Raw genomic sequence first — 20,274 nt, 5'->3', positions numbered from 1 at the left:
GCTCTCGATCAGACACTATATCCTCAGGCACCCTGTAGTGCCGAAAGACGTGGGTAAACAGAGCCTCTGCCATCCGTAGGGTCGTAGGGAGACCGGCAAAGGGAGGAGACGACAGGACTTAGAAAAGCGATCCACAACGACCAGGATCGTGGTGTTACCTTGTGAAAGTGGAATATCGGTTATGAAATCCACCGACAAGTGCGTCCACAGCCGTTGTGGAACGGGTAAGGGTCGTAACTTACCTCTGGGTAGGTGTCTAGGAGCCTTGCACTGGGCGCACACTGAGCAGGAGGAAACATATACCCTCACGTCCTTAGCTAAGGTGGGCCACCAGTACCTCCCACTAAGACAGCGCATCATTCGACCAATCCCAGGATGACCAGAGGAGGGTATCGTGTGAGCCCAGTAGATCAATCGGTCACGGACAGCGGACTGAACGTACAGACGCCCAGCTGGACACTGTGGGGGAACGCGCTATGCACGTGACGCCCGTTCAATGTCCACGTCTAGCTCCCATACTACCGGTGCAACCAAACAAGAGGCTGGGATGATGGGAGTGGGATCCATGGACCGCTCCTCTGTGTCATGCAGCCGGGACAGTGCATCTGCCTTGACGTTCTGGGAACCTGGTCTGTAAGAGAGGGTAAACACAAAACGGGTGAAAAACATAGCCCACCTTGCCTGGCGAGGATTCAGTCTCCTCACCTCCCGGATGTACTCCAGATTGCGGTGGTCAGTCCAGATGAGAAAAGGGTGTTTAGCCCCCTCAAGCCAGTGTCTCCACGCCTTCAAAGCTTGACGATAGCCAACAGCTCCCTGTCCCCCACATCATAGTTTCGCTCCGCCGGGCTGAGCTTCTTAGATAAGGCACAGGGGCGTACCCGAACGCTTAGGTGGCGTACCCGAACGCTGAGAGAGCACAACTCCTATCCCAGCCTCAGATGAGTCCACCTCCACTATGAATTGCAGAGACGGATCCTGATGAGCCAACACAGGAACCGAGGTAAACAGAGCCTTCAGTTTCCTAAAAGCCCTATCCGCCCCAGCCGACCACTGCAAGCGCACCGGACCCCCCTTCAGCAGTGAGGTAATGGGAGCAGCTACCTGACCAAAACCCCGGATAAATCTCCGGTAGTAATTGGCAAACCCTAAAAATCACTGCACCTCCTTTACCGTGGTGGGAGTCGGCCAATTACACACAGCTGTAATACGGTCACTCTCCATCTCCACTCCTGACGTAGATAGGCGATATCCTAAGAAAGAGACGGACTGTTGAAAGAACAAGCATTTATCAACCTTGACATACAGGTCATGCTCCAACAGGCGAGCAAGCACTTTGCGCACCAGGGACACATGCTCGGCGCGTGTAGCAGAGTAAATCAGAATGTCATCGATATACACCACTACACCCTGCCTGTGCAGGTCCCTAAAAATCTCATCGACAAAAGATTGGAAGACTGATGGAGCATTCTTTAACTCGTACAGCATGACAAGGTACTCATAATGCCCTGAGGTGGTACTAAATGCTGTCTTCCACTCGTCTCCATCTCGGATACGCACCAGGTTGTATGCACTCCTGAGATCCAGTTTTGTGAAGAAGCGTGCGCCGTGCATTAATTCAATCACCGGGGCGATCAGAGGTATCGGGTAACTGTACCCCACTGTGATTTTATTAAGACCTCGATAATCAATGCACGGTCGCAGACCCCCATCCTTCTTCTTCACAAAAAAGAAACTCGAGGAGACGGGTGAGATGAAGGGCCTAATGTACCCCTGACGCAGGGATTGGGAAACATATGTCTCCATAGCCACCGTCTCCGCTTGCGACAGGGGATACACGTGACTCTTGGGAAGTGTAGCGTCTGCCATGAGATTTATCGCACAATCCCCCTGTCGATGGGGTGGCAATTGAGTCGCCTTCTTTTTACAGAAGGCGAGAGCCAAATCGGCATATTCAGGGGGGATGCGCACGGTAGAGACCTGGTCTGGACTTTCCACCGTAGTAGCCCCAACGGAAACCCCTACACACCTACCTGAGCACTCTCGCGACCACCCCATAAGAGCCCTCTGTGGCCAAGAAAAAGTGGGGTTATGACTAGCTAACCAGGGCAGACCCAGCACCACTGAATACGCAGGATTGTCAATAATGAAAATACTACTTCTCCTTGTGACCCCCCTGCGTCACCATAGTCAAAGGAGCTGTGGCCTCCCTAATCAACCCTGACCCTAATGGTCGACTATCTAAGGTGTGAATGGGAAAAGGCACTTTCACCGGTACAATAGGGATCCCTAAACTATGAGCCAACGTTTGATCAATAAAGTTCCCAGCCGCGCCTGAATCTACTAGTGCCTTATGTTGGGAATGAGGGGAAAAAATCAGGAAAAGTGACAGACACAAATATATGGGCAACAGAGGGCTCTGGATGAGAATGGTGCCTACTCACCTGGGGTGGCGCCAGAGCGCCCTGCCTGTTACCTCGATTCCCAGAAGAACCTACCCGGCACCGACCAGCGTTGTGTCCTCTGCGGTCTGCGATGGTGCACGAGTGGGAACTCCCTCCGGTCTCCCTGTGCACCCTCTCTCCTGGCTCCATGGTTATAGGAGAGAGGGTGTGGGAGGATGGAACCACCAGACCCCAATCTGGACGTCCTCGAGCAGTCAGCCAGTTGTCCGACCGGATGGACAGATCCACCAGCTGGTTGAAGGTAAGGGTGGTGTCTCTGCAGGCCAGCCGCCGATGGACGTCCTCCCGCAGACTGCAGCGATAATGATCGATCAGGGCCCCGTGATTCCATCCCGCACCGGCTGCCAGGGTCCTGAACTCCAATGCAAAATCCTGGACGCTCCTCGTCTCCTGCCTCAGATGGTAGAGGCGCTCACCCGCCGCTCTGCCCTCGGGTGGGTGGTCGAAGACTGCCCGGAAAAGGCGGATGAATTCTTCATAACGGTCCAACGCCGCATCTCCTCCTTCAACCATAGCGCTGGCCCATTCCAGGGCTCTCCCGGTGAGGCACGAGACGAGGGCGAAAATCTTCTCACGGTCTGATGGAACTGGGTGGACCGTGGCCAGATAAAGTTCTAATTTGAGCAGGAAACCCCGGCAGTTGGCAGCACTTCCGTCGTAACCCCGAGGCATGGCTAGACGGATACCACCCGGTTCAGGTTGACAAGGGGCGTTTTGGATCGACCCCTGTTGGGCTGGTGGAGGTGCCGGATGAATCTCCCGTCTCTCCAAGTGGTCCATCATCATTACAGCACGATCCATGGCAGCGCATAGATGTAGTAGTCTCTCCGCATTCTCCTGGATGCGCTCCTCCACCTCCCTGTCCGGGATATCTTCTCCTGCTGACTTCAAAAAAATGGTCGGTGATTCTGTCATAATCCGTGTATGTTGGTGGCAGGGAAGTCAGGCGCAGGATAAACCAAAGTGGTTAAAAAATGGAGTATTTATTTTAAAAAACGAACTCCAAAACCAACGTAGAAAATAATCCGGGTAAACAATAACCCGTCGCACACCGATACATGAACAACACGTACATAACATAACAAACAATCACCGACAAGGATATGAGGGGAAACAGAGGGTTAAATACACAACATGTAATTACTGGGAAAAGAAACAGGTGTGTAAGGAGACCAGACAAAACCAATAGAAAATGAAAAACTGATAAATGGTGGCTAGAAGACCGGTGACGTCGATCGCCGAGCACCACCCGAACAGGGAGGGGCATCAACTTCAGTAGAAGTCGTGACAATTAAAAGTAGTTTGCAATATCAGTGGCTTTTGTGATAAATGAGCCATCTGATTAAATTAATGACGGAGCTGAGTTTGCCCATAAATGTCATTTAAGGTGCTCCAAAGCTTTTTACTATCATTCTTTATATCATTTATTTTTGTTTCATAGTATAGTTTAACAAAATACATACATTAAGTTAATTACATTGTGTCTGCCAATGCCCTGGTAAAAACGTACATTAGATTCAGCATTATGACAACTCAGCGTCACAATGGTAGGGATCAACTGAGCTGGTCTTGGGTCATTGATAAGTCATTGTCGCAAGCTGCCTTAAAATGCATGGACAGAGTCCAGGAGCTCAGGTGATTTGGATGGACTCTGTCATTCCTGTAGAGTATCTTCTGTTTCCAGAAAGTGTCAAAATGATCTAGAAAATTGATCACAACAGAGCTACAGTAATCTTTTAGCCAGGTGTGTAATGCCAGTAACCTGCTGAATCTTTCACACCTGCGACCCAATGATGGTACCGAACCTGAAATTATTGGCCGCTTTTTGGAATCTTTCAGTGCTAGAATCAGTTCATTAAAATCAATTTCTGAGCTAGCCCCCCTCATCTTGTTTGACTCCAGATGGCCCAATTTGTAAGTCGCTCTGGATAAGAGTGTCTGCTAAATGACTTAAATGTAAATGTAAATGTAATGTCAGCGTCAGCTCCCGAAATCTGTCATAGAATGGTCGGAAGCAGCCTTGTAATGTCCTGCACTCATTCTCCTGGGTAGTACAGAGATCTTCCCTCGTGAACCAAGACGTTTCTAACAATAGAGCTGCTGATGATGACAGCTGGTGCAATGGCTGAAGAGGTCCGGACATTCTTTCACCTCGAGGGGTTTCGCAGATAACAGCAAAAACATCCTTCTACAGAAGTAGCTAGCTAGTTATACTAACGTTAGCTAGCTAGCTAACCAAAATAATGTTTACAATGCCATGGCTGAATGTCTCTTGATTCAACTAGCTAACTTCCCACTATGATTTTAATAAGAACAGGACATCAATTCCATTTAGCTACTGTTTATGTTGTAGTTATAATGTCAGGTGATTTAAACAAATGATCCCAATTCTAGGAGTGGCAGCTTGTGACTAGTTCATGTTGAAGAACATGGATAAGAAGCCTCTCTATCTAATAGCTGTATTATATTTGACATAAACTCAGACCTGGCTGATCTTCTGGCTGATCTCTGGGCTGATATGTTGTCATTGTCTCCTGTAGAATTCATAACATTGTTGGACAGGTTTAAAAGCTCTTTGTATCCATATTATATTCTTTCCTATAGTCAACCCTCCAATCAGAAATTGGGAGAACACTCATTTAGAATGCCTGAAGCTTTAACAGTACTTGAGTGTGTGTGTGTGTGTTTGTGTGAACACACAAAAGTGTTAAACTTCAAGAATATTTGATAAGAGGGATTAGGCCTACTTAAACATTAATATCTGTATGATACAATGAATTTTGTGTTATTGACTTTTGTGATTCGAATTCTAAAATAAATTGCGATTAATCTGTCATGATTGCGTGTAGAGACGGACCAAGGCACACACTCTGAGTTCCACATCTTTTATTTAAAGAAACTCAAAAAAGGAAACAAACAACAAACTGTGACAACAGCGCTGCTACATGCACTTACTCAAAATAAGATCCCACAAAACACAGTGGGGAAATGGCTGCCTAAATATGATCCCCAATCAGAGACAACGATAAACAGCTGCCTCTGATTGGGAACCATACCAGGCCAACATAGAAAAAACAACCTTGATAACCCACCTTAGTCACACCCTGACCTAACCAACATAGAGAATAAAAAGCTCTCTATAAAAAGCTCTCTATAATCTGGGCGTGACATAATCACAATTAACGAATGCCATTAACTTTGCAAATAGCATTGCTTGGTGATTTGAAAAGTCACAGTCAATCGATCAATGATCTAATAATACTTTTAGCAAATCGCGATTAATCACAATTAACGAGTGCCATTAACTTTGCAAATAGCACTTCTGGGTGATTTGAAAAGTCAAAGTCAATCGATCAATAATCTAATAATACATTTAGCAAAAATGCTTATCTCTAATTTACAGTCTGTAGAAACTATGAGAACAGAAAAGGTTCAGAACTTTTGTGAAACATCACAGCACAGTTGAAAAATATATGGCAAATAGAAATCAAAACTGGATGGTTTTCAGAGAAAGGTGGGGGGGGTTGAGGGTAGCTGAAGGATACAAAAAAAGATAACTATTGTAAAATACATAGTATATATAAGCTGCAAGTAGAAGCCTAAGTGTTGTTTTCCATTAGTTTACTCCATTTAGGTGAGGGGTAGTAGGGTTAGGGGAACATAATAAAGGAAAATATATTTAGAATGCCATTAACCGGATTGAATTATTTTAATTGAAAAACATTATTTGCCATGTTTTAATTTGACATGTATCCTGAAACTATTTCCGACACAGCTACTCATCCGTAGCATAGATTAAGAGGTTCCTTTGTCTTCTTCCACCTCGTGTTGCGTTTTGGGGTTGTGACTTCTCGGACCTTGGCTGCAGTGCGTGGTCACCAAGTCTGATATGTAAATTCTGAACTCACACGTTTTATACCCCAGGGTAAAAATAGGCTTTTCCGCCTTTATGGCAAGTTCTCTGGGCGTATGTAGTTTTTATTTATTTTTAATTTTAATGTTATTTTACCATGTAAGTTGACTGAGAACACATTCTCATTTACAGCAACGACCTGGGGAATAGTTACAGGGGAGAGGAGGGGGATGAATGAGCCAATTGTAAGCTAGTTACGGGGCAAGGCATCAAGATTGTATCAGTTTAGACAACTAATTTCACTTTTAAATAAACATTCTCTTTGATCTGGACATTTTCCACACAACGGACAATATGTAAACATCATGTGCATACTATGGAAACTCTTCAAGTTACAATGTTTTCGTTATTTCACTTTTAATGACATAACAAAAAACGATATTCATTTTCATATTCCATCTATCGTTATTACCACCATTTTGGCTGATGAAATATTTGTCCCAAAGTCCATTTATTGCATGTTATCGTTCTGAGTTAGTCTCCGTAGGGCCCACTCACACATTCCAATCCTTCACACTGAGAGGACAAAGGATTTTGTCTGCTGATTTAAGATTTACAATGGGCGTGAAGTGTCATAAAAAAAAACTCTCTACCTCTCTATCTCCCTCCTCTCGTGGATGTGAGAGATATCTCTGTAGGACTGTTGTCCACGGTAACCTGACCCAAACAGGCCAGTTATGACAGTGTACAACAAAACATGTATCAAGCTGGGACCTTTGTTGCTAAAGGCAACAATGCTGTCTCTTTGGTGTGACGTGGATTTAACAATGATGCTGAGGAATTACACAGCAGGAAGCAGTGTGTCCTGAAGTCTGCATATTCACTTAGCTTATTATCCTGTGTTTAGGACGGCTTCATTGGGTTTCTGGAGTCCTATTCTAATCTGTCTCTTCCCTTCACATGAAATTAGCCTCTGGATAAGTCATACTTGCAAAGCATGACCAATAGATGAAAAGAAAAATGATATTCACTGCGGTTCCTGTGAAGATGCCAGTTAATTTAAGTTTCAACTTCATCCCAGCCTTCTGTGTCAGGAGGAATCATTATGTTTCATTGTGGAGGTAAAATAAGATTTCTTTGTACCAGTTGAGAAATTAAAACCCATAGCTGTGTACGAATACTCCTACTAACCGCACTAACCATACTATTTGTGACGTAAATTTACTATGTAGTACGCTTATTGGCCATTGTATGGATAGAGTTAGTATGCAAAAAGTTCTGGGATGTCGTACTACATTTGCCAAAATACGAAGTACACATGCAGTGGACACTCGTTCCGTGCTTTTAGGGCCCATAATGCAATTCTTCCGAAAATGGGTCGTGGCTTCACTTTTTCAGAATTGAAGAAAATGGTGGAAAATATGCAGCCGAAGTCCGACGAGAGCAGATACAAATTCCTTGCTTTAACTAATTATGACAGATGTCGAGAAAATGTTGAGCCATGTAATAAAGTAATGACTTTTCAATAAGTTATGCTACACATTGTCTTGGCTGACAATTTGTTGGCTAAGCTATCCTTATGAACCGCATAGTTTATCATTACAGCAGTTGGCTACTAATACATCTAACTAACTACCCAACATTTATTGACTTGATTTTTCACGTCGTTCTTAGCTAAGTGGTATAGTCGTTGTGCGTTCTCAATGGACATAAATTCGCTCTGGCTATCTACTCCGATTTCAGAGCACTCTCGTCTGAGTGTGCCAGAACTCAGAATAACAGATACATTTACGAACGCTAAACACCCATTGAATATGGCTGTGTCTGTAAAAGTCGGCAAAAAAAATATTAAATTGTTGCCAGCAACACAGTTACAGTCACCAATGCTCTGGATAACATGAAAACAGCCCAACCAGCTCTGCTAGGGCGAGTAAAATGGTCAGAGTGAGGTGTTCTCTTATTTGTGTCTGGAAGTAGCTAGCCAGTTAGCTTGTCTGCTTGACTACCATTGTGGCGGTCAGAACGCTCGGATCAACCCCTACTCCTGGGCCAGAGAGTCCAGTATGCACTCTAAACGCGCCGAGATGGAAACACTCTGAATTTACAAACGGACAATCTGGAAACCCTGTGAATTTACGAACGCCCAGAGCACACTCTGGCACTCCAGACTGAATTTACGAACACACCAAAGTGTCTAGCTAGTAATTTTTTATGTTAACAAGGTAGCAAGAGGTTGCATAGCAACAGCATCAACTTCCGGTAGACAGGCGTAGTGCTAGTACTGTATGCGCAACTGAAAGGATACCGTTCGTTTACAGTATGCTAAAATGAACTAATAGTATATAGTATATACTCATTAAGTATGTAGTATACAATATGTTGGTATGGGTATTCGAACACAGCTCATGTCTTGCCAACCTGGGTCTGACCATACATATTTGTCAGGAAATAAGGAAGTGAGAGCCAAACATTATTGTAATACCAATACTGTCACACCCTGATCTGTTTCATCTGCCTTGTGCTTGTCTCCACCCCCTCCAGGTGTCACATTTTTTCCCCATTATCCCCTGTGCATTTATACCTGTGTTTTCTGTTTGTCTGTTTCCAGTGTGTCTTTTTTCGTCAAGTCTACCAGCGTGTTTTTCTGTACGTCTGTTCGCTCCAGTCCCTGTTATCTAGTTCTTCAAGTTTTGACCATCCTGCCTGCCCTGACCCTGAGCCTGCCTGCTGTTCTGTACCTTTTGACATTGCCATGGATTACTGACCTCTGCCTGCCCTGACCCTGAGCCTGCCTGCTGTTCTGTACCTTTGGACATTGCCATGGATTACTGCCTGCCCTGACCCTGAGCCTGCCTGTCATTCTGTACCTTACGGACTCTGCTCTGGATTACCAACCTCTGCCTGCCCTTGACCTGTCTTTTGCCTGCCCCTGTTTTGTAAATAAACATCTGTGATTCGAACTGTCTGCATCTGGGTCTGATCCTTAGTTCTGATAAGTACAGTTTATTGGTTTCACTGAGCTAGACTATGTTCAATCGTTTTGTCTAAATAATGTAGGGACATTTAGTAATTATTCATGCTTAAACATGGTCATTTATTTAAACTAGAACTAAAGGTTTCTATGTCAGAAATTATAAATGGTCATAATATCAGCATTTTTTCACTCAACAAATCAAATCAAATGGTATTGGTCACATACACATGGTTAGCAGATGTTATTGCGAGTGTAGCGAAATGCTTGTGCTTCTAGTTCCGACAGCGCAGAAATATCTAACATGTAATCTAACAATTCCACAACAACTACCCAATACACACAAATATAAGTAAAGGAATGGAATAAGAATACATATATATGGATGAGCATTGACAGAGCGGCATAGGCAAAATGCAATAGATTGTATAAAATACAGTATATACTGTACATATGAAATGAGTAATGCAAGATATGTACAAAATTATTAAAGTGGCATTATTAAAGTGATTAGTGATCCATTTATTTAAGTGGCCAATGATTTCAAGTATGTATGTAGGCAGCAGCCTCTCTATGTTTGTGATGGCTGTTTAACAGTCTGATTGCCTTGAGATATAAACCGTTTTTCAGTCTCTCGGTCCCAGCTTTGATGCATCTGCACTGACCTTGCCTTGTGGATGATAACGGGGTGAACTGGCAGTGGCTCGGGTGGTTGTTGTCCTTGATGATCTTTTTGGCCTTCCTGTGACATCGGGTGTGGTAGGTGTCCTGGAGGGAACGTAGTTTGCCCATGGTGATGCATTGTGCAGCAGCTAGCAAATCACAGTAGCATACCGGGAGGGGGAAATAAAGCAGTGAGATTGTTGTGCAAGATTGTACTAGTTGACTGACTGCGTGTTCAAAAGTAAATTAAAAGAGATTTCCACAAGGTCATCAGTCTGTGCGTATGAAATGGCTGACATTGTTGGGAGCAGTAACCTGAATCGAGAGTCAAACCCAGGTTTTTCGAGCATTTTACTTTTGTTATGGTCATTGATTCATGCAATTATTCAGAATTATATATAATAAATGCAATTTAGCAGACACTTTTATCCAAAGAAACTTACAGTCATGTGTGCATACATTTTACATATGGGTGCCCCAGGAATTTAACCCACAATCCTGTCTTTGGAAGTGCCATGTTCTACCAACTGTGACATACAGGACCACAGAATGTCTACTCAAGTGAGGATAGAGGAAGTTTAGAAGGATCAAGAATCACCAACTTTTAGGGAAATGGGCATACAGCTTTGAAAAATTCCATCAGAATAAGATTAGTCCAAGTCAAATTATCGCTCTGTCATGCTTCATTAATTATGTATATCTCTACAGCGGCACTTACAGTAGATTACCTGTGACATATTATTCACTTTTTGTAGAAAGGATTATTATCACCACAATCATCTTCATTATTATTATAAGCTGAAAGTTTGACCCAGTGCTGGCCTACTTTATATGAACTCTCTAGTTCACTCCCTTGTGGTTTCCATGGAACTCTGGGGTTTCCTCACCTTCCCGTGTTACAGGTGGTGTAGTCCTGAGGGAAACGAGAGTCATTTTTGGGTTGCGTGTGACTCATATCTCTCCCTAGCTCTGGTTAGATCTATTAGTGGAACATTAAATGTAATTGAACTAATGAAATCCCCTTATATAACTTTATGACATAACTGAGTGGCAATTGTATTGAGAAATAAAAGCATAATTGAACGTTTTAATCATATCAGTGCTCACTCTGTCATGTCATCTCTGAAGATCTGAACCAGTTTTATTAGAGAGATCTTTCATTCACATATTCATCCCAAATATAACCTTAGAAGGAGCTAGTATTTGAGGACGTTTGCTAGGAACTAGTTGCTCCTGTTTGTTTGAATCCCGGCATTTCTCAATTCTAAGTCAAAAGTGAAGAAAGCAAGGAGAAATACAGTTCCCAACAACTTCCCAACAATACTGAGCAAATATAAAGTAACATTTTACTTTACAGAACCACAATCCCTCCATGTTTAGATAGATGGCTTTGTTCAATGTTCCATGTCTTGTTTTTACAATATTCAGTTCAATTTAAAGATTGAATTACATATTTCTAATCTTTCCAATCCTGTCTTTCCATTTCAGTAAAACTCATCCATGATGTGTGTAGTGAAGTGTTATGATAATATATAATTAATTGGGTAATTCATTATGGAATATAAAATATGTATTTATCAATATTCAACAGTAAATGGGGCACCACCTATCATTTAAGTCGATAGGAAACTTTCTTATCAAGTAAGGATAAACTGTTTGTATCAAAATTATCATTTTTATTTTACCTTTATTTAACCAGGTAGGACAGTTGAGAACAAGTTCTCATTTACAACTGCGACCTGGCCAAGATAAAGCAAAGCAGAGCGACAAAAAACAACAACACAGAGTTACACATAGGATAACCTGTTGAGGACAGACATTCCGCTAGCGGAACCCCTAGCCAACAGCCAATGGCATCGCACGGCGCGAAATACAAAACCAACTAAAATACCACAATTCAATTTTCTCAAACAATCAACTATTTTACACCATTTTAAAGATAAGACTCTCGTTAATCTAACCACATTGTCCGATTTCAAAAAGGCTTTACAGCTAAAGCAAAACATTAGATTATGTTAGGAGAGTACATAGACACAAATAATCACACAGCCATTTTCCAAGCAAGCATATATGTCACATAAACCCAAACCACAGCTAAATGCAGCACTAACCTTTGATGATCTTCATCAGATGACACTCCTAGGACATTATGTTATCCTGTTGGGGCTAGGGGGCAGTATTTGTACGGCCGGAAAAAAAACGTACCCGATTTAAACTGGTTACTACTCTTGCCCAGAAACGAGAATATGCATATAATTAGTAGATTTGGATAGAAAACACTCTAAAGTTTCTAAAACTGTTAAAATAATGTCTGAGAAAAACCAAAACCTGAGAAGATTCCATACAGGAAGTGCCCTGTCTGACAATTTGTTGTCCTTCTGTTGCATCTCTATCAAAAATACAGCATCTGTGCTGTAACGTGACATTTTCTAAGGCTTCCATTGGCTCTCAGAAGGCGCCAGAAAGTGGAATGGGGTGTCTGTTGTCTCTGGGCGAAGAACAGCAGGAGAGTTTGTAAGTGGTCAGCCTGGGGACAGTGAGACTGAGAAGCGCGTTCACGAGAATTCTCCATTTTTTTCTTTCAGCCTTTAAATGAATACAACGTCGCCCGGTTGGAATATTATCGCTATTTTACAAGAAAAATAGCATAAAAATGTATTTTAAACAGCGTTTGACATGCTTCGAAGTACGGTAATGGAATATTTAGAATTTTTTTGTCACGAAATGCACTCGCGCGTCACCCTTCGGATAGTGACCTGAACGCACGAACAAAACAGAGCTATTTGAATATAACTATGGATTATTTGGAACCAAAACAACAGTTGTTGTTGAAGTAGAAGTCCTGGGAGTGCATTCTGACGAAGAACAGCAAAGGTAATCCAATTTTTCGAATAGTAATTCTGAGTTTAGTGAGCCCCAAACTTGGTGGGTGTCAAAATAGCTAGCCGTGATGGCCGAGTGTCACCCCCTTTGAAGAGGGGGATGACCACGGCAGCTTTCCAATCTTTAGGAATCTTGGACGATATGAAAGAGAGGTTGAACAGACTGGTAATAGGGGTTGCAACAATGGCGGCGGATGATTTTGGAAAGAGAGGGTCCAGATTGTCTAGCCCAGTTGATTTGTACGGGTCCAGGTTTTGCACCTTTTTCAGAACATCTGTTATCTGGATTTGGGTGAAGGAGAAGCTGGGGAGGCTTAGGCAAGTAGCTGCCGGGGGTGCGTAGCTGTTGGCCGGGGTTGGGGTAGCCAGGAGGAAAGCATGGCCAGCCGTAGAGAAATGCTTATTGAAATTCTTGATTATCGTGGATTTATCGGTGGTGACAGTGTTTCCTAGCCTCAGTGCCGTGGGCAGCTGAGAGGAGGTGCTCTTACTCTCCATGGATTTTACAGTGTCCCAAAACTTTTGGGAGTTAGAGCTACAGGATGCAAATTTCTGTTTGAAAAAGCTAGCCTATACTTTCCTAACTGACTGTGTGTATTGGTTCCTGACTTCTCTGAAAAGTTGCATATCGCAGGGACTATTCGATGCTATTGCAGTCTGCCACAGGATGTTTTTGTGCTGGTCGAGGGCAGTCAGATCTGGAGTGAACCAAGGGCTATATCTGTTCTTAGTTCTACATTTTTTGAAAAGGGCATGCTTTTTTGAGATGGTGAGGAAATTACTTTTAATGAACCACCAGGCATCCTCTACTGATGGGATGAGGTCAATATCCTTCCAAGGATACCCGGGCCAGGTCCATTAGAAAGGCCTGCTCACAGAAGTGTTTTAGGGAGCGTTTGACAGTGATGAGGGGTGGTCGTTTGACCGCGGACCCATAACGGATGGAGGCAATGAGGCAGTGATCACTGAGATCCTGATTGAAAACAGCAGAGGTGTATTTGGAGGGCAAGTTGGTCAGGATAATATCTATGAGGGTACCCGTGTTTACGGATTTAGGGTTGTACCTGGTGGGTTTCTTGATAATTTGTGTGAGATTGAGGGCATCTAGCTTAGATTGTAGGACGGCCGGGGTGTTAAGCATATCCCAGTTAAGGTCACCTAACAGAAAGAACTCTAAAGACAGATGGGGGGCAATCAATTCACATATGGTGGCAGGGCACAGCTGGGAGCTAAGGGGGGTCTATAACAGGCGGCAACAGTGAGAGACTTATTTCTGGAAAGATACATTTTTAGAATTAGAAGCTTTAACTGTTCTGGCATAGACCTGGAAAGTATGACAGAACTTTGCAAGCTATCTCTGCAGTAGATTGCAACTCCTCCCCCTTTGACAGTTCTATCTTGATGGAAATGTTGTAGTTGGGGATGGAAATCTCCGAATTTTTGGTGGCTTTCCTAAGCCAGGATTCAGAAATGGCAAGGACATCAGAGTTGGCAGAGTGTGCTAAAGCAGTGAGTAAAACAAACTTAGGGAGGAGGCTTCTGATGTTAATAACATGCATGAAACCAAGGCTTTTACGGTTGGGGACACACAGGGCCTGAGTTAACCTCTACATCACCCGAGGAACAGAGGAGAAGCAGGATGAGGGTACGGCTAAAGGATATCAAAACTGGTCGTCTAGTGCGTTGGGGACAGAGAATAAAAGGAGCAGATTTATGGGCGTGGTAGGATAGATTCAGGGCATAATGTACAGACAGGGGAATGGTGGGGTGCGGGTACAGTAGAGGTAAACCTAGGCATTGAGTGACGATAAGAGAGGTTGCATCTCTGGATGCACTAGTTATGCTGGGTGAGGTCACCGCATGTGTGGGAGGTGGGAAAAAAGAGGTATCTGAGCCATGTTAAGTGGGACTAGGGGGTCCGCAGTAAAAGAAAACAATGATAACTACCCTAATCTATAATCTGAAGGTTCTGTAGAGTTCTTTTAATGACAAGTCAGATTCAAAATCTTAGAGACAGTGATAGTATTTAATAATATGGAGAAGATTTATTATAAAAACAACGTCATACTACAGTATGGGATAAATTCATCAGTGACAGATTATTGCAAAATGATAAGCAATGATAAAGTAGATAGCAAGAGGACGGGAGAGAGGATAGGAGAGGATGGCTTCTTTTAACTCAAGGATAGGACAAGCTTTCCAGTTACCAACTATGCTGATGTCTGAGCAGCAGAAGAATTTTGGTCGGCCTTGGCTATTATTCGTGCAAAGCTTTTATAGTTCAGTTCGAATTGACAGTGAGGGTGGGGCTAGGTGCTGAGGCTCCTTTTCTGATTGACTGAAACGTTCTGTGATGAGCCATGCACCCGGCCCCAGGTAGAAGAGTCCCTTACATTTTATTTATTTAACATTTATTTAACTAAGTCACATAAGAACATATTCTTATTTACAATGGCGGCCTACCAAAAGGCCTCCTGTTGGGACCAGGGCTGAGATAAAAAATTCAAAATAAAATCCAAATATGGGACAAAACACACATCACGACAAGAGAGACATAACACTACATAAAGTGCGACCTAGGGAAATTAATATTTTTCCATTATTGATGCATGGTGTGTCATGTTCCCTACATAATGATACAAAACATGACATATTCTCTTTGAAATTGAGAGAAGTTATTCACAATGTGGAAAATACAAAACATAATTTAAGGAGTGGCTGGATTGTGTCACGTCTTTTCATCTTAACCTTTGGCATGTATTGTGTATGGTCTGCCAACTGCCAGGCATTTGGAATTGGCCCGGTCTTTTGTCAGTGCTTCCATACATGGGTAAGCATTTACAGTCTATAAATGCTGACCTTAGCCTTGGCATTTGCCATTCAATCCACCTGATGGAGATATACACTTCTCTGTTGTATTTATCCTTCTCCATCTCTATCCCCTCCTCTCTTACTTATGTTTTAAAAATGACAGAAAAAAGAGAAAATAACCTTCAAGCAAAAGTTTCCTCAATGCCTAGTGACAAATAAGTTATAAAGAACGATAAAGGCATTCATGCCCTTTACAACATTACATCGGGCAGGGGTTATTGATTGGTGGATTATCACTTTTACCTAGCACACAATCGAATGGTGATAATATAATTTCTGCAGAGTACAATACACTCTTCCCTTAAATAAATACAATAAATTGTTATGGAACATTTCATTGTGTTCTCCTTTTTCAATGCACATTGTTATCTTTAAATGGCCACTGCAGGGTATAGTAGAACAAGTAGTATTGTAATATTATAGCCAAATTTGCAATATGAGATTTTAAGCCATTTAGAGCAATTGTGTAATGATATCATGTTGTTATTAAATTACCTCAGAAACCACAGGCTCTAGGCTCTGCTGTAGAAAACAATTTGATCTTGTGAATTTCTGACATATTTTCATAGACCTTACAGCTAGTGGTTAGAGCGTTGGGTCAGTACCCGTAAGGTTGCTGGATTGAATCCCCGAGCTGACAAGGTAAAAATCTGTTTTTCTGCCCCTGAGCAAGGCAGTTAACACACTGTTCCCCGGGCGCCGAAGATGTGGATGTCGATTAAGACAGCCCCCCACACCTCTCTGATTCAGAGGGGTTGGGTTAAATGCGGAAGACACATTTCAGTTGAATACATTCATTTGGACAAATGTCTAGGTATCCCCCTTTCCCTTTCCTTAACAACTCTACCATTGTAGAAAAAAAAAAAAATAATTGTGTATTTGACAACATTTACCTGGTTCTAGCCCTGATAAACTTGTCTTTCATCTGAGAGAGACATGTTATTGCCACTTTTCCAATTGCAGTAAATAATTAATGGGGCTGTTGATAACGGAAACGTTTTACGTGACCAATTCATGACCAATTCTGCTATTTTAGGTTGTTTTTTTTTATGGTGGTCTTAACTTTTTTTGTACATAATGTCTCTGCCATAATTTCTTATGACCGAAAACAGCTTCTGGACATCAGAACAGCAACCACTAATCTCGATTTGGAAGAAGATTTTTACTTCAACACGTAGGCAACTCTAGACATTCTGCTTTCTCTAGACCAGGCCCTAAACCCCCGGTACTCGAAAGAGGAAGCGGCTGCATCACCACCTGGTATGGCTCCTTGGCTTCCGACCGCAAGGCGCTACAGAGGGTAATGCGTTCGGCCCGGCACATCACTGGGGTCAACCTCCCTGCCATCCAGGACCTCTATACCAGTTGGTGTTAGAGGAAGGCCCTACAAATTGTGAAAGACTCCAGCCACCCAAGTCATTGACGGTTGTCTCTGCTACCGCACAGCACGCAGTACCGATGCACCAAGTCTGAAATCAACAGGACCCTGAACAGATTTCAACCTCCAAGCCATAAGACCGCTAAATAGTTAATCAAATAGCTACCCGGACTATCTGCACTGAACCCCCTTTGCACTAAGTCTTTTGACTCATCACAAACGCTGCTGCTACTGCTTATTATCTATCCTGTTTCCTAGTCACTTTACCCCTACCTATATGTACAGTTGAAGTCGGAAGTTTACATACACTTAGGTTGGAGTCATTAAAATTAGTTTTTCAACAACTGCACACATTTCTTGTTAAACAAACTATAGCCTTCACAATCGCCCAACCTCATCCCAATTGAGATGGTTTGGGATGAGTTGGACCGCAGAGTTAAGTAAAAGTAGCCAACAAGTGCTCAGCATATGTGGGAACTCCTTCAAGACTGTTAGAAAATATTTCCAGGTGAAGCTTGTTGAGAGAATGCCAAGAGTGTGCAAGGCTGTCATCAAGGCAAAGGTGGCTACTTTGAATAGTCTAAATATAACATATATTTTGATTTAACACTTTTTTGGTTATTACATGATTCCATGTGTTATTTCATAGTGCTGATGTCTTAACTATTATTCTACAATGTAGAAAATAGTAAAAATAAAGAAAAACCCTTGAATGAGTAGGTGTGTCCAAACTTTTGACTCGTACTGTATCTACCTCAATTACATCGTACCCCTGCACATCGACTCTGTACTTGTACCCCGTGTCTATAGCCAAGTTATCGATTCTCATTGTGTAATTTATTCCCCGTCTTTCTTTCTATTTTTCTCTCTGCAATTTTGGAAAGGGCCCGTAAGTAAGCATTTCACTGTTACGCTACACCTGTTGTTTACGAAGCATGTGACATATAACATTTGATTTGAAACATATTTACGCCACAATGCATCAAATCAAATTGCATTTGTTACATGCACCGAATACAACTGGTGTAGACCTTACAGTGAAATGCTTACTTACAAACCCTTAACCAACAATGCAGTTTTAAGAAAATACCTAAAAAAAGTAAGAGATAAGAATAACATTAGACTTACTGTGAGCAATTATACATCATAGACTTCCTGTGAGCAATTATACATCATAGTCACAATTATAAAACCAAAACAAGTCAAAAAGTGGATCAGAGACAAAATAGCACCCTCCCTTTACCGTGAGTAATATAAACTCCAACAACAAGCATAAGTAGAGACCCACCAGTGCAATCAAGATTGCACATGAACACAGATGTTATTCTCAGCCAATGGCATGCTGTGGCTCATGAGTCTGTCAACCTTTGCATGCCTCGGGCTAATTAAGCATCTCAGTAAATTACATGCTACCATTATCTGTGGGGGTCTTTGAGCCCAAGATAAATATATGTTATCACTAAGCCAATAATTGGCATTTCAAACCTAATTTGCCATTATCTCGACTTCCTGAATCCAGACAGAATTTCACGTCATGTCGACCTGTGTAGGTTGGAGATTAAGAAAGGTGTTAATTATTTATAGCATGTCTACTGATTGCTTTCTCATCATACATTGGCTGGAAATGTGAAATGTTGATGTGAAGCCATCCAGTTCAATGATGTGTGCCTGTATGAATGTAGAAGGATGTTTTGTGTAGAGGACATTTGAGGGAAAGTAATCTATGATATTTCTGGCTTCATCTCTTAAAGCTTATGTCATAGCTTATTGTTAGCTCAAATGCAAGTAATGGTCCTCATCAAATTTACATTCCCTTCAGAGACAATTTGTCAACTTTAGACCTCACTATGTGTCAAAGAGATGCATTTGGATCCATGATCAATAAGGTACCGGTAGTGTGTATTCATGGATGCCAAGGGAAGCCAGGCTTCCCAAAATATTTGACCAATAAAAAAACGTAAAATAGAAAATAATTTATTTTCCGCCTCTCTGTGTTTTCATAATTTTCCGTCAATTCTCAAGTGGAATCATCCGATTGTGGAAAACAGCGCCCCTCTGTCTCAGTATGTGTAGTCCATGTATCTGATGCTGTCTGGAACAAAAGAGTATGACATGTTGCCGCCGTAGCATTTAATTGATTGATGCCAGCAAGCATTTTGCCTCCCTTGCTAAAAAAAAAGATAAAATGATTAGCCAATCAGCATTGAGCTGAGGTTGTCCTGGAGCAGCAAACGTCATCATTCTCAGAAAAACGTGTCTGTTTCTGGTCTGCTTGTGTTGCTGTCCTGCAGTAGCTAGCTTGCTACATCGTCCCTTTCCTAAGCCATGGATGGAGATGGGGATTTGGACTTGTGGTTTTGACTTAAGTCCCTGTACAGGCCAATGAGTATGACGGTGATTCAGATCTAACCATACATTCCTATATTGTGCCACTGGCCTAAGACAATTGAAGTTCAATATGTAGCCTAGAAGTAGCCTAGTAGGCTCACGTTAACAAGCTAGCTAACCTAGCTGGCTCATGGCTGCCCATGCAAGGAAGTTAGGCTACCTAGCTAAAACGCTTAATTGCCTCTGAAAACTAAAACTAAAAGCGAACAGAGCCATAGACTGTTTTGCCAAAATGAAAGAGATGAGGATGGCATTGGTCCCCAATTTTGTTTTTACTTGTTGGCGCATGCAAGCACGCACGCACGCATGCGCACACACACACACACACACACACACACACACACACATCAGTACCATGGACAGCCATAGGATATTTAGCAACATTGATTGGACTAAATTGTTTTTGGTATCTTTAAGTTTGTTTTCAGTGTATTAAACTAAGCATATATAGCCTTGTTGATTTGATGATGAAATGGTGGTGGAATAGCGGAGGCAGTGCTCCTGTTGTCTTTGTGCTGACTCTGTGGTAACTCTGTGGTAACTCTGTGGTAACTCTGTGGTTCTAAATCAGTAGTTGTTTCGTAAACTGTTGAAAACATGAACTTGCTTGACCATGCTGCAGGTCATATAACTGTTTGTTACATGCAATATTTGCTTTGTGGACTTCACCCGAAAGATGTTGCTGTTCGGATTTGTAATGAAAGAAATGTGTGTGTAGTTGAATTTATTCCACAACTGAGTGACTGTTGTCTTTTTGTTCTCACGGCCTTATTGTACATCACGGTGGTGCATGAACGAATGGG

This window comes from Salmo trutta, chromosome 23, assembly GCF_901001165.1.
Source record: "Salmo trutta chromosome 23, fSalTru1.1, whole genome shotgun sequence".
NCBI classification, from domain to species: Eukaryota; Metazoa; Chordata; class Actinopteri; order Salmoniformes; family Salmonidae; genus Salmo; species Salmo trutta.
Note: the sequence above shows the minus strand (reverse complement) of the source record.